Below are 14,401 nucleotides of genomic sequence, written 5' to 3'. Positions count from 1 at the left end.
CTCTGGTTCTGGTTCTGGTTCTGGTGAGGCCAAGCCCTCTGGTTCCAGCAGAGGACCAGGTGGCTGGTCAGGGGCGAGGGGCCGGGGGTCCCACATACAGGTGTGTGGAGGAGTGTGACGGGGCACTGGGGCCAGCTAGCTGTGAGCTGTCCTGTGCCCTTGGGCGTGCTCCAGGCAGACGGCCTCTACACGGCTTCCCCTGAGACAGGGAATTTCTTGCTTCTTCCGGGTGCCCTGCCAGGCTTGCTTCTGGGCCTCTGGAAGAGCGAAATTGCCCCTGCCCAGTGCCCACACCTGACATGCCGGCCACAGTCTCTTCTGCCCTCCCTCTGCACACCTCACAAGGCCTGGGCGGCTCTCGGCCCTGAGTACCACGCCGTGAGCAGCTCCTGGCAAGGACGAGCCAGGGCGGTGGCTGGGCCAGAGACAGGTGGCCGCAGCCGACCTCAGTCCATCCCTGGCACTACTGGTGTATCCTGAGCACTGTTGGGTGAAGCTCCAGCTGTGCGTGTCCCCACCACTGCCCAGCACTGAGTGGCTTCCCGGCCACCGCACCAGCTTTGGGCTAACTGCTGGGGCTGGAGTGGCAGGGGTGGGACGGGGGAGGCCTGGTCCTGCTGCAGCCGATCCTGGCCCCACACGGGCTCCTCTGAGCCCAGGAAGGAGTGGCCCCGAGCACAGAGCCAGAGTCAGCCTGAGAGGTGCTGTGGGGGCCCCAAGCAACCACAAAAGGCCCCGGGAGGAAGGAGCAGTGCCCACCGGAAGAGGCCGCCAGCACTGACCGGCCGGAAGGGGCAGGGGTGCCCACTGGAAGAGGCCGCTAGTGCTGACCAGCCAGAAGGGGCAGGGGTGCCGACCAGAAGAGGCCACCAGCGTTGACCGGCCAGAAGGGAGGGTGCCCACTGGAAGAGACCACCAGCACTGACTGGTCAGAAGGGGCAGGGGTGCCCACTGGAAGAGGCCACCGGTGCTGACCAGCCGGAAGGGAGGGTGCCCGCCGGAAGAGGCTGCCAGCACTGACTGGCCGGAAGGGGGGGTGCCCGCCGGAAGAAGTCACCAGCACTGCCAGGTCGGAAGAGGCAGAGGTGCCTGCCGGAAGAGGCCGCCAGCACTGACCGGCTGGAAGGGGCAGGGGTGTCCGCAGGAAGAGGCCACCAGCGCTGACCGGCCGGAAGGGAGGGTGCCCGCTGGAAGAGGCCGCCAGCACTGACCGGCTGGAAGGGGCAGAAGTGCCCACCGGAAGAGGTCACCAGTACTGACCAGCCGGAAGGGAGGGTGCCCGCCGGAAGAGGCCGCCAGCACTGACCGGCTGGAAGGGGGGGATGCCCGCCGGAAGAGGCTGCCAGCGCTGACCAGCCGGAAGGAGGGGTGCCTATCGGAAGAGGCCACCAGCGCTGGCCGGCCGTCACCCTGGACTCACCATGTCCAGTCCTGCTCCATCACTGTTGCCCCTTTCTCCCACTGGTGCTCCCCCTGGTTGCCCTCCCTGGGTGTGACGTGTGATGAAGGTGTAGTGGAGGGTCCACCCCCACCAGGACATTCATGGGACACTAGCCCTGGCACCCGCAGGGCACTGCCCCTGCCCAGCCTCCTGAAGGGGCTCTGAAGGAAAGCTCATCTTGCACCCCAGCTGTCTCCCTGCCTCACGGGGAGGCTGCTGCTGCTGCAGAAAGTTCTAGAAGAGATGCTCTCCCTTCCCCGTGGGTTCTCACCATGGCCTTTGCACTGGGGGTGGGACGGGCACCTTTGGGGGCACCTCACTGCTCACTGTCTTTCCTGGCCTGGAAGCCGCAAATACCCTAACTGGCCAACATCATGTCCCGGGGCCCCAGCACACCCCACAGGCCCCCGAGGGGACCACCCCAGCCACCCAGATATGGACAAGCAGCGGGGACCCAGAAGAAGGCCAGCCCAGTGTGTGGAGAACAGGTCCAGTGACATGCCCCTGCCGGAGTCCCCCCCCCATGGACACACCCAGGTGACGTGACTTTGCCCAGCGTGGCAGGGAGAGGCCACGCTGACCTGGGGACAGTCCAACCAGCGGGCAAGGGCTGCAGACCCTGCGGCCACACGCTTTTGAGGACCGCCAAGGGCAGGGAGGGTCGGCAAAGACCACCTGGGAAGAGGCGCCTGCTGGCACCACTGCTCTGCCTCCCGGAGTCTGGAAAGGCACTTGGGGGGAGCTTCCCCGGCGGGGACCGTCAACTCATCCCTGGAGGGTCAGGGGCGCTCAGGGTGACCTCCCAGGTGCTGTGGCTTTTCCTTCAGGGCTAGCCCCACCCCACCCCTGAAGCCCCCCAGCCATGTCAGAGCCCCACGCCCTGCTGCCGAGAGGGAAGGGGGCACTGCCCTTCCTCTGTGGGGCTGGACAGGCTCTCTCCGCCCACCCGGTCTCTCACTGTCCCCACTCATGATCCTTTGGCCAGAGCTGGCAAGATGCCCTCCCGGGCTGCGCCCCAGGCCTGCTGCCCCTCCTCTTCCTCACCAGCGCCTGGTGTGATGCCCACCTTGAACCAGGGATGGCCGGAGAGGTCAAAGGTTCTGAGGTCACAGAGGTAGCGAGTGAGGACCAGACAGGACCGTCTCCCGCCTCCCCGGGCCCCCCTGCACAGGGAGAGCCCACAGCAGGAGTCGCAGGCGAGGATGAGGAAGGGGTGGTGCCTGGACCCTGCCCGCTGCTGCTACAGGGCCCTGACCAGGCTGTCCAGCAAAGCTTGTGCTATACAGCCCTTGGTGTCATCTCCTGGGACCCTTCTGACAGGTCAACCCCACGACACCAACCCCCCCCCCCAGCTGCGGAGTCCCAGCCCGGCTCAGCCCCGGGCCCTGCTCAGACCAAACACCCTGGTGCTGCCAAGTTCGACTCACTTGACCCTCTGGTCCCCTTCAAACACGTGAGGTGACCTTCCAGATCACTGGTGCGCCTGCTCCCCTCCCGCCCACAGCCCCACCACAGGGTTTCAATGACCTCGGCCCCAACTGTGCAGCATTTGGCCGAGACCTTGTGGAATGAGCTAGAAGCCCTAAAACTTCCAACCAGGGGGACAGAACAATAGCACAGCAGGGAGGGTGTGGGCTTTGCATGTGGCCAACCCTGGGTTCGATCCCTGGCACTCCATAGGGTCCCCCGAGCACCACCAGGAGTGATTCCTGAGTACAGAGCCAGGAGGAACCCGTCAGGTGTGATCCAAAAAGGAAAAAAATAGCCCAAAAATCTCCCAACCAGATGCCTGAGTTGGTGAGGCCACTGTCATCCTGGCCTTGCCTGCTGCCCCTGAGCTCAGATGTCCCTGACAACTGCATAAGGCACGTGGCACGTGGCTACGGCCACTCTTGTCACCCCCCACCAGGCCAGCCTTTAAGCCCCATGCAAGCAGCCGCCTGCTGGGCGGGCCTGGGCCTGGGTCCGAACACTTGCCTTGTGCATCTTTGGTGGCTGAGCACAGTCCGGCCCACTCCCAAGCAGAGCTAGGAAGGGTCCGAGTAGTGCCAGGGGTCACGAGAGCCCGATCCCCAGCGAACATCCCCCTGACTGAGCACTAAGCTGGGTCTGGGAAGGGGCGCAGGAAATCGTGGTTTGGTGAAGGAATGGAAGGATGGAAGAATGGACGGATGGAGGGATGGAAGGGTGGACAGATGGAGGGACAGATATACAGGTGGATGGGTGGGAACTGAATAGCTGCAGGGTGGGCATGGGGGTGAGTGGGTAAATGGATTGGTCTACAGGTAGTCACGGTGTGATGGGTGGCTGTGTGTGGGTGTGTGTGTGGCTGGCTGAGCTATTATGGATGATGGGTGGATGGAAGGATTAGCAGGGGTGGTAGTGGGTGTGGTATGTGGGGGTTGTGGGTGAATGGGGAGGTAGATTGGCCTGTCTGTAGGCGGGTGTGTGGGAGGATAGGCATGTGCGGGTGGACAGTGGCTGAGTGTGTGATTTACTATGGATGGGTGGATGGGTACTGATAGAGTAAGTGAGAAAAGTTCTAGAATGTCAGAACACTAATGCGCCTAAAGGTGAGTGACGGGGCTGGAGCGATAGCACAGCGGGGAGGGCGTTTGCCTTGCCTGCGGCCGACCCGGGTTTGATTCCCAACATCCCCTATGGTCCCCGAAGCACCGCCGGGAGTAATTCCTGAGTGCAAAGCCAGGTGTGAGCATCGCCGGGTGTGACCCAAAGAGAAAAAGAAATAATAAAAAAAATAAAGGTGAGTGACAGCCCGCTGCATACCCAGCGAGGCTGAGCGAGGCGGTGGTGAGCTCCTCCTCTTGCTGGCCTCTTGCAGGAGGCTGCAGTGAAACGGGCCAAGTTGGAGGATGAAACAGCACATAGACACTTGCTCTGCACAGGCTGACCTGGGTTTGACCCCCAGCACCCCACAGGGCTCCTCTGAGCCCCCCAGGAGTGATCCCTGAGCGCAGAGCCAGGAGCAGGCCCTGAGCATAACTGGATATAACCTAAAAACCAAAATAATGTTCTAAACAAACAAAGGCCCAGATTCTTCCTTCTGTGCCCAGCAAACCTTTGGGGTTAACGCCAACCCTGGGTGGCTCACAGAAGCCCCTTTCCCTCCTGTCATTTGGATTGCAGTCCCTCTTTGTGATGCTCCAAGAAGCTTCTGGGGAATGCCCAGTTTTAGGGGTACGGGAAAGGGTTTCCCTAGCTCATGGGCACAGGCTGCCCTTGCAAGCCCTTTGGGCGGGGGCGGGGGGGACCACTCTTAGGAGTTCAGTTTCCTGCTGTAGCAGCTGTGTCCAGCTGATGACCCCTGAGTGCCGGCCAGGCTCCTCCTGGGCTGGGCCTGGCAGCCACAGAGCAAGGGGACGCTTTTAGAGGGTGCAGGGTAGCAAGAGGGCCTGGGAGGAGGCAGTCACAGCCCCCTCCTGCCCAGATGCGCCCACCAAGGTTCGGGGCCTCTGGGCCAGCTATTGAGAGCTGCCGTAGCCCCCCAGCAGCTGGGGGAGTCAGCCTGGCAGAAGCAGGGCCCGGCCTGTTGGGGGTCAACCCCCTGTGGAGCCCAGCTACTCTGGTCTGCAGCCTGCACACCCCCTCTGCTCCCAGCCATGTGATCTGGGCCTCCCGGAGGGTCAGCGCCTGCCTCCTCTCACACCTGGCTTCCCACTGCACTGGGCTGAACTGGGGCTCAGTCTTGGCAGGACTGACCTTGGGCCCTCCCCCATGTTCTGTCTGTCACACTTGACCTGGATCCTGAACTTTGACCCATTCAGAAGGAAAGCCTCCCCCAGCAGCCAGCCAAGCCCTGGGGGTGGGGGGTGTCCACAGGGGGCAAGTGGGCCCCAGCTACCTGTGGGAGCTGCCTGCCCCTCCCCCCACCAAAAGAAAGTGGGTAGGGGGAGGGGCGGCCTGGCTCCCCCAGGACTCTGCCCTGGGCCAGGAGGCCTGGGCTGACCCCAGGCTTTCCAAACTCCCTGGGGCAGTTCCCACAGGGGGCAGCGCTGCCCCTCCCCTTCCCACTGGGAGCACCCTGGGTCCTGCCTTGCAGGGTGGCCCTGCCCAGGGGCCATCTTGGAAGTGGCACTACAGGAGCTGCCCCACCCGGCTCTGACCTTCCAGGGCACAGCCATGCCACCTTGGACCCCCTCCCCTGCAGGGCCCCGAGGGAACTGGGGAGGGGGCCAGGCGGCCAGGGTGGCGCTTCCCAAGGTGGGTTCTGGGGATGGGGAGCACAGCAGGGGCTGTGGGGTCCCCCAGGCCCCCTCACCCCGCTAGAGCGCCACCCTTTGACCTGCAAGGGGGCAGCCGGGGTGCGGGCTGGCGGCGGGGCGAGGGCTCACCCCACCCTGGCGGCCGCCGCCCACCACCGCCCCGGGGAGGCTTGGGAAATGGGCGAAGTGGTCAGACTGGTTTGCACCGGGGCTGGGACTCCAGAGGCGGGGTGCTGCACCCCGCGGCAAAGGCCACCCCACAGGCTTGGTCGGCGACCCCGGGGGGAGGCGCGGGGCCACGGGCTGGGGCGCAGGCCGCGCCAGCTGCTCGGCCCTGACCTTCAGAGTGACCTTGCCCGCCCCGCCTCAGTTTCCTCCTCTCCCCCGCCCCACCCCCACCCCGCGCCCGCCCAGCCCTCCCGGAGCGCAGGTGGAGCGGGATGAGGCGTTGCCCTCGTCCCTGGGGCCCGCGGGAGGCGGGCACGGCACCCCGGGGCCCCGACCGGGCGGGGCGCGGGGCGTGGGGAGCGAAGCCCCTCGCGGGCGGCCGGGCTGCGGGGGGTGGCCGCGGGGGGGCGGCGGGCGGGGCGGCGCCTCGCCCACAGGGGTCCTCCCGGGGGCCCCGGGCGACGCCCCCTCCGAGCCCACCCGGGGCCGCGGGGCGGGGGGCGGGCTGACCCGGCCCCGCTTTGTCTGCGGCCGCCGCGCTCGGAGCCGCGGCCCGGGGACAAGATGGCGCGGCCGGCGGCGGCGGCGGCGCACGCGGGGCGCAGGGCGCGGGGAGGGTCCCGCCGGCCGCGCCCCCCGCCCGCTGCGCAGCTGCAGAAAATGGCTGCCAGCGCCGCGCGACCCCCGCGCCGCCCCCGCCCAGCGGGCCGCGACCCCCCGCCGCCCCCGCCCGCCGCCAGGAGAGGCCGCGGCGCCCCGCAGGGACCCCCCACGGCGCCCGCGTGCCGCCGCCGCCCGGGGGGTCCCGCGTCCCCGCCCCCACCCGGCCTTGGCCGCGGCGTGGCCGTGGCCAGCGCGGGCGGGGGCGGCGCGAGCTGCAAGGTGTGCTCCGGCCCCGCCAGCGACCCCCGCCAGCCACCCGGCCCCGGGGCGGCGGGGATCCCCGGGCGCGGGAGCCACCACGCGGCGGCAGCTCGCTCGGCAGGTGCAGCGCCCACCCCGGTCCCCGCGGGCCCCCCCCCGCCCACGCAGGCGCCCCTGGCCACCCTGCAGCTCCCCGGCACCCCGAGTCTCAGCACGCCTCCCTGGGCTCTGTGGAGACCCCCGGCCCGAGCGGACTCGGGGTGGGCGTGGGGGAGCCCCGGGCTGGGAGGAAACTGCCCTGGGAATCCCCGAGTTCCGGGGTGCCGAGGAACAAACGAAAAGTACGAACTGAGGGCCCGAAGGTGGGGTCGGCCTCCAGGGCCAGGACCAGTGGACTGAGCCCACCGGGTCCGGAGCCCCCCCAGTAGCCCAGCGGGCGCAGCCCGGGCGGGGCGGGCTGGCCGCAGGGAGAGGGGTGACGGGGGCCGACGGTCAAGGTGGGGGCTTTATTTCCCTCCGCAAGCTCCTTGCCCACGCCTCTGTCCGCCCGCGCCCCCCGGGCTGCAGTGACCACCGCCACGGCTGCAAAATTCAGATTCAGTGTCTGGGAGGGCAGAGCCCGAGTCCACAGGTCAGGGACGCGCGTGCCCGCGCAGAGAGCCGCTCCTGCCCCGGCGTGGGGCTGAGCTGCACCCCGGGAGCCGTGGCATCCCACCCCTAGGGCAGAAGTCCTGCTCCCCGCGTGGGGAACGGGCCGTCAGCGGCTAGCTAGCTGGGAGAGGGTGGGGGAACACCCAGAGGCCGGACCCCGAGTCTGCACGGATTTTCCGGTGCTCCAGAGCTCCTTCACGCATAGGTGGGGCTCTAGGTGGCGACCCGGCGTCCGGCCTCCCTGCCCGGGAAGGAGCGCGACTCCCCGCGAGCCGGGCGGGGCAGGTGCTCTGCCGAGGTCAGGGGAGACCCCGCCACCCCGCTGCGGCGGCCCGCCGCGTCCTTCCGCAGGGGCGTGGCGGAGGTGGCCGGGCACGCTCGATCCAGCCGGCCGCGCCCTCCGCGCCCTCGCCCGGGCCCTGGCACTGCCCGCTTCCGCCGCCTCCCCCCGGGACGGCCCAGGGTTGTTGGTTTTATTTATTTGTTTTTTTTTGGGGGGGAGAAGAGTGTTGAGATTTGGAAGGGCCGCGGGCAGGGGCGGGAGAGGATGCCCAAGAGCGAGCCGAGGTCACGCGGGTCATCGCGCACATCCCCATCCTCCACCCAACGGCCTCCCGCACGCCCCCGACCCGCGCGCTCCTGCGGGCGCCGGCTTCCCGGTAGGGGGCATCGCTGGGCGCCTCGGCGAGGCGGCGTCCCCGAGGCGAGCGCAGGCACAGGCCAAGTCCCCCGAGGGGGCTAGGGTAACCCATTGTCTAAACTGTCCCCTGGGGGCAGAGCAGGGTCACCCGGGGGCAACTCGGGCCGCTGTCCAGCTCCGGGGGGGCGCTGCGCGGGCAGCGGCCAGTGCCCGGGAGGGGTCAGCCCGGCACCTGTGCGCGCGTGCACGGGCGCGCGCCTCTGCGCGGGCGGTGGGGCGGAGGGGAACGTCCCGACCCGCCGCACCTGTCCTGCCCGAGCGCGACGCCCGCGGGAGCCCTGGCCCCCGCGGGAGCAGCGTCGTCTTCCCGGCCCGGCGCGGCCACCTGACCCGCACGCCGCCCGCAGCCTCGGCGCCGCTGCATTCTGCCGGGAGACCCGAGGGGGGCTCCGTTCCTGCATCCGCCGCCCGGCGAGTCTCCTTCCCCCACAATTGGCAGGTTTTAAAAGTAACCTTTAAATGAGACATCGATTTATCATTATTATGGTCGCATTCAGAGAGCCGGCCCGAAGGGACCCCCCTGGAGATGGTAATTTAGTGGTACCTAGGGCTGTTCGCGGATTAGCTCGTCCCTCGCCCCGCACGCACTAATTGCTCTGATTACCTCCGGGGCGGGGGAGGAGAGCGCGTGACGGCGGTGCGGGGAATGCACAAAGTCCCCCGAGCCCCGCGCGTGCACGCCTGCCGCGGCGGCGGCTACTTCTGCAGCGCCGCACAACGCCCCCCGGCCCGCGCCCCGCCACTGCAGCGCGGCTCCCGCATCCGGGCCTTCGCGCTCGTCCGCCGCTCTCGGCCGCGGGTTTTTCTTTTTTTGGGGGGGGTGCTTGAGGTGGGAGAGGGCGCGCGCGGCGGGGACGGGGACAGGCCGAGCGGGAGGAAGAGGATGAGCAGCCGCGGAGGGCGGGGGCGGCCGCGGGCCCGGGCCGGCCGGGTGGGCCGGGCGAGGGTGCGAGCGGGAGGCGGGGCGCCGCGGAGGAAGAAAGGGAGGGGGCGGGGGCGGCTGGCGGGTTTCCACTCGTGAGAGCCGGTTGCCGAGAGACGCGCGGGCCAATGAGCCCGCACCAGCTCAGCGCGGCGCCCGGCGCGTCGCCTTATATGGTGCGGCCGCTCGGCGGGCGCCCGCGCACATCGCCATATAAGGGCAGGAACCTCCAGACAGGCGCTACCTTGTTCTCGCGCGCGCCCGCGCCGCGATCGATGCGCGCGCCGCGCCGGCTGCCGCGCGGACCCGGGCGCGGGCGGCCGCGGCGCCGCGCCGCGCGCCCCGGCCAGATGTGGCGGCGCCGCGGCCGCCCGCGCCAGCTGCAGGCGCTCGAGGTGTCGCCGCCGCGCGGCTTCCCGCGCCGCTGCCCGCCCCCCCCCCCCAGCCCCGCGCTGTTTCCGAGGTGCAAATGCAAATGAGCCGGGACCGAGATCTAATTGCTTTTGTTTTAAAAAGATGATGCGGTCTGGATGCCGCGGGAGCAGAGGCCCGGGGTCTGCGGAGACCCCGGGAACGGCCGGCAGCGGGAGCGCGAGCGGCCGCGGCGGATTCGGGTGCGGGGGCTCAGGACCCCCCGCGGTGGGACGGGGCCGCGGGCTCCACGCCCCCCCCCGCCTCCCCGCGGGGTCGGTCGAGGCTGGGGCGGCGCGGGGAGAGGGGTGCAGCCCTGTTTCCCGCCGCGGCTGGACCGGCAGGAGGGAGCGTGCAGGGCCGGGCGGGACGTGGGGGGCGATGAGGGGGACTTGGGGGCAGGAGGGAGCCGCAGAGCGTCCCCGGGATCCCGCCCGCGGGTGCCCCGACTCCAGCCTCCAGCCGCAGTGCTGGGGTTCCTTTCTCCCCTCTCCCAGAAGCGCCCCTCCTGGGCGAGGGTGAGTGGCCCCTAGGGCCAAGGCAGGGGACTCGGACGGGGCCCCTGGCCGGTCCCTGGGCGCCGCGCGGGGTGCCGTCCCGAAGCGTTGGCGACCCCTCCGGGCACCGCGCCTTCCCGCCCACGCTCTGGCGGATGCCGAGCCGAAGCCGGCGGGTGCCCTCCCGCCGAAGCCTGAGCGGGGCCCCTGGGTGCGGGAGGGCGGCGTGCGCACCCACCGCACTGCCGGGCGCCCCTCCGCGACAGTGGCCTCGCGGCGGCACCCAGCGCCATCGCGGAGTCGCTCCTCTGGAGCATTCCCAGTAGCACGGTGCCACCTATGGAAAGTACCTGGAATTAGTGTGGCTGTGCGGGGCTGGAGGGCGGCAGCGGGAGACCACACCGCGTTCCCGGCCCGCTGTGTCGCGCCACGGGAAGGGCCCAGAATGTGCTCTGAGGCATTTCCTCTGCCCTGCCTGGGTCCCCTGGGGCTAGGTGGCTCTGAGCTTGGAATCGGGAAACTGAGGCAGGTATCTGGCACCGCTGGGATGAGGACTTGCTGCTCTCACCAGGGGCTTCTGGTCAGGGGCAGACCTGGGAGGCATGGGGGGCGGGTCCAGCAGTCCTCAGAGTTAGTGGTTAACAAGCAGCTCCTAAAGCTTCCGGAATCCCAATAAACCTTCCCGAATAACTCCTAATCCACAGGATGTGGAGACGAGACGGGCTGCTGCTCTGGAGAAACTGAGGCCCGGGAGAGAATAAAGATCTCATCCTGGGAACTCAGCTAAGCAGGGCCAGCCCCCCCAGAAAGCTGTTCATCCCCCACTTCCCCATTGCGGGTGGGGCGGCACCTCTCCACAGCAGTCTGAGACCCGTTTCCTTGGCTGTGTGGCTTGTTGGTCCAGGAGCCTAGACCCGATGCTCGGGAGCCCAGGGGACGCCTCTGTTGACCATGTCCCAACTCCTGATGTGTCCATTCTAGATGACACCCAGTCTGGCACTAGGAGATAGCCAGTGGCCGGTCACTCTGTCAGGCTCTAGCTCCAGATTTCTGAGTCCCAGGTGTCCCGAGGCTGGGACATCCAGGAGTCAGACTCACTATCTCTCTCACACACATACACACACACACACACACGCACACATATTCGCAGACACATACACACACACATACACACACATGTGCAGGTCTGGTTGCAACTATAAAGACTGCCTGGAGCTGTGTGTGTGCCCTGCCCAGCCCAGCTCCGTCCCAAGGAGAGCTGCCCAGAACTTCCTGTCAACTTCTGAGGACAAAACGAGGTCCAGCCCTTGTGTGCTTAATCGTGGCTGCACCTCTGACCTGCTGGTCCTGTGGAAGTGGGGGTAGTTCAGAAAGCCCCATTCTGCCCATGTTGCCAGCCTGGTGCCGTGGAGCATCAAGATGGAGCATTGCTGGAAAGCTAGCCTATGCCCTCTGGTTCTGAACATTCTTATGTGCCCCGTTGGGTGCCAGGCTCTGGGGCAGTGACGACCCTTGGTGAACGTTTGTGTTGAAAGGGGCACTCGCCAGCCCTCCCCTGCAAACTCCCCTGGGGCATCAACTCAGGTAACTCCTGCCAGGACTTCACCCCCCTCTGCACCTTCCAGCCTTCACCCACCTCTTCCTTCTGCTTTCCCAGGGGTCTGGTGCCTTTATTCCTTTTTTTTGGCAGGTGGGTTTGGGCCATACCCACCTCTGTTCTGGGGTCACTCTTGGTGGGGCTCCAGGGATTGCCCTGGCCAGCCTTGTGTGGGACAGACGCTACCTTCCCAGATCCCCAGCTTCAGCCACCACAATCCCAGCCCTGACAGCTCACCCGGACACTTGAGCGAGAAGTCTGGGTACTTCCCCATTTTCCAGAGCCCCCAGAAGTGCTGGTGGAAAGGCTTCCCCAGGGTCTTCCTCACATAGGGTGGGGGCGGCGCCTCCTGGCTCCTGGAAACAGCCGTGGGACAGTGTCCCGCTCTGGGACACTTGGTGGTACTCTGGGACGCTCGGTGGCACTGCATGGCACTCAGTCCTGCTGTCCTTCAACCCAGAGTGCCCTCCGGGTGGGCAATGCCCCGAGACCCCGCCCAGCACAGAAGCTGCCCGTGGCCACTAAAATGCTGTTTCTCCCAGAGGGAATGAAATCTCCTCGCCCCAGGCGCTGAGGGCGCTGTCCTGGGCTCAAGCAGGCTGACTTTCCCAGGGGTCTGGTGCCTTTATTCCTTTTTTTTTGGCAGGTGGGTTTGGGCCATACCCACCTCTGTTCTGGGGTCACTCTTGGTGGGGCTCCAGGGATTGCCCTGGCCAGCCTTGTGTGGGACAGACGCTACCTTCCCAGATCCCCAGCTTCAGCCACCACAATCCCAGCCCTGACAGCTCACCCGGACACTTGAGCGAGAAGTCTGGCAGCTCTTTTACAGGACTGGACTGGGGAAGCTTAGCTCCTGTCTCCCCCACCCTGCCAGCCTTGGCTACTCCTGCATGCCCCCTAGGGTCACCCTCCCTGCGTGGCCAGCAGCACCCCCATTCCACCTTACTGACCCAGTGGGCACTGCTCTGGGCAAGTAGCTGCATCTAGGTCCTTCCAGGCTGGAGGACGAGGCTCTCCTTAAAAGGGGTTATTACTGCTACACACACACATACACACACACACAGAGCAAACACACACAAACACACACATACACACACATACAGCACACACAAGCAGCCCCAGTCTCTAGTCCGGAGAAGGAAGAGGGAATTGCAGGGTGGGGGTGCTCAGACCTATGCTGTTTAGGGGGCGGGATGTTTCAGTACATCTGGTGGAACCTCCAAGTGCACACGGTGGGGAGGGGGTCTGGAAAAGCGGAAGGGGCCACCTGGTGGGTTCCCGTTCCTTGGGCTTCTCTGTGTCCCCTCAACTCCGCCCAACAAAACTATGCTGAAACCAGGGACTGAGTGGTGACCCGGGACCCAAGTTCTGCCTTTTCTAGCTAGAAAGACATGGGAGGGGGTGCCTGGACTCTTTCCCAAGTCTTTGGGGTATTCCCTAGGCGACTCCGAACTTAAAGGGAAGGTCCTCGTGTGTGCTGGCTGCCCTCTGGGAAGAGCCGGTGCTCCCAGACGCAGGCGGCATGGACCTGGGAAAGGGGGAAAATTTGGGCTGGATGTCCTGTCCACACTCAGCCCGCAAACCCTACTACTCCCCGCTGGGCTGGCAATGTGCTCCCCTCCCCTCAGTGCACCCCAACTTTGAAACTGGGGAGTTAGAAGTGATGGACAGTGCTGTTAAGGGGAGCACCAGCGGGCAGCCGGGTTGGGTCGCCAGAAACAGCAGATGCCACAGTTGTGTGTCTTCTCTTCTTCTCCTCCTAAGGGGGCAAGTTCTGCTGCCCCAAATCCTCTGGGGCTCAGGAGCACCCAGAAAGTAGGTGCCCCGACAATTCTGGTCCGAATTCATTTACCACACTGATTTGTGGATTTCTTCCTCCCACTATTCTTCAGATTAAAACAAATCAAGATTTCTAATGTATAAATTTCTTCTGCATCAGGACCCACCATCCACCCCCACCCCTGTTTTTGCCGCTTTGAATCCAAAGACGGCTGCAGCCTGGGGTGGGGAGTCCTGGAGCAAGGCAATGGGACCAACACTTCAGGCACCCACCTGGGTGCCACCTGGCCCGGCCTGCCCCGCCTCCGGCCTGAGGACCAAGGCCAACCTCAATCGTGGTCCAGGCCACCAAACCGCCCGGGGGGGGGGGGGGGGTGAAGCGGGTGACAGAGGGTGGTTTCTCCCGCGCCTCAGCCTCCACCCGTTTGCTCCCAAAGTAGCCGAACTCCGAGGCTGAAACTAGAAAAGTACAAAAACAGAGCGAACGTCCCAATTTTAGGACTTCCTAACTTCACCCCCCCCCATTCTTGTAACAGACCCCAATATTCCCCGCAAAATTGGTTCTTGTCGCCGTGAGCCTGTCTGAGGCTCTGGAAAAGGAGCTTCAGGAAGGAGAATTAATTTCGCGTTTATTTTAGATAAACCTTTATCATGCCGATGAGGAGGGCGTGCGGCGTCGCGGGGGACCCCGCGCTCCGCGGCCCTGCACCTTCGCACCTTCCCCGGGGCCGCAACTCCTGGAGCGCGCGACGCGCAGGGGGAAGCTGTGCGGGTAAATACGGTACTAGGATCCCTGAATTTGATTTTCTCGAGCTGGGCGGGGAAGCGATCGGGGGGCTCTCCCCGCCGCGGGCGGCGGCGTCCCGCGAGCCGGCGACGGTGGCCGGCCCCGAGGCCCGCGGCGTCCTCCCTCCCGTGGGGCCGCGCCGCCCGCAGCCCCTGCGACCCGGGGGTGCGCGGCTGGCGCGGGCAGCGCGGCGCTTGCGCGGGGACGGAGCCGCAGCTGGCCGCGCGCTTCCCGGCAGCCCCGGAGCCCGCGACGCGGCTTCTGGGCGTGCGCGGAGCCGGCGCGCGCTGCCCGCGCAGCCCCGACGCCCCCGGCCGCCGGCCCCCGCAGGCAACCCCTGCCTGAGCAAGGGCGGGGGGCG

Source organism: Sorex fumeus, unplaced genomic scaffold (genome assembly GCF_029834395.1).
Source record: "Sorex fumeus unplaced genomic scaffold, SorFum_2.1 ptg000029l, whole genome shotgun sequence".
In the NCBI taxonomy this organism is placed as follows: domain Eukaryota; kingdom Metazoa; phylum Chordata; class Mammalia; order Eulipotyphla; family Soricidae; genus Sorex; species Sorex fumeus.
This window is presented reverse-complemented; position numbering follows the sequence as displayed.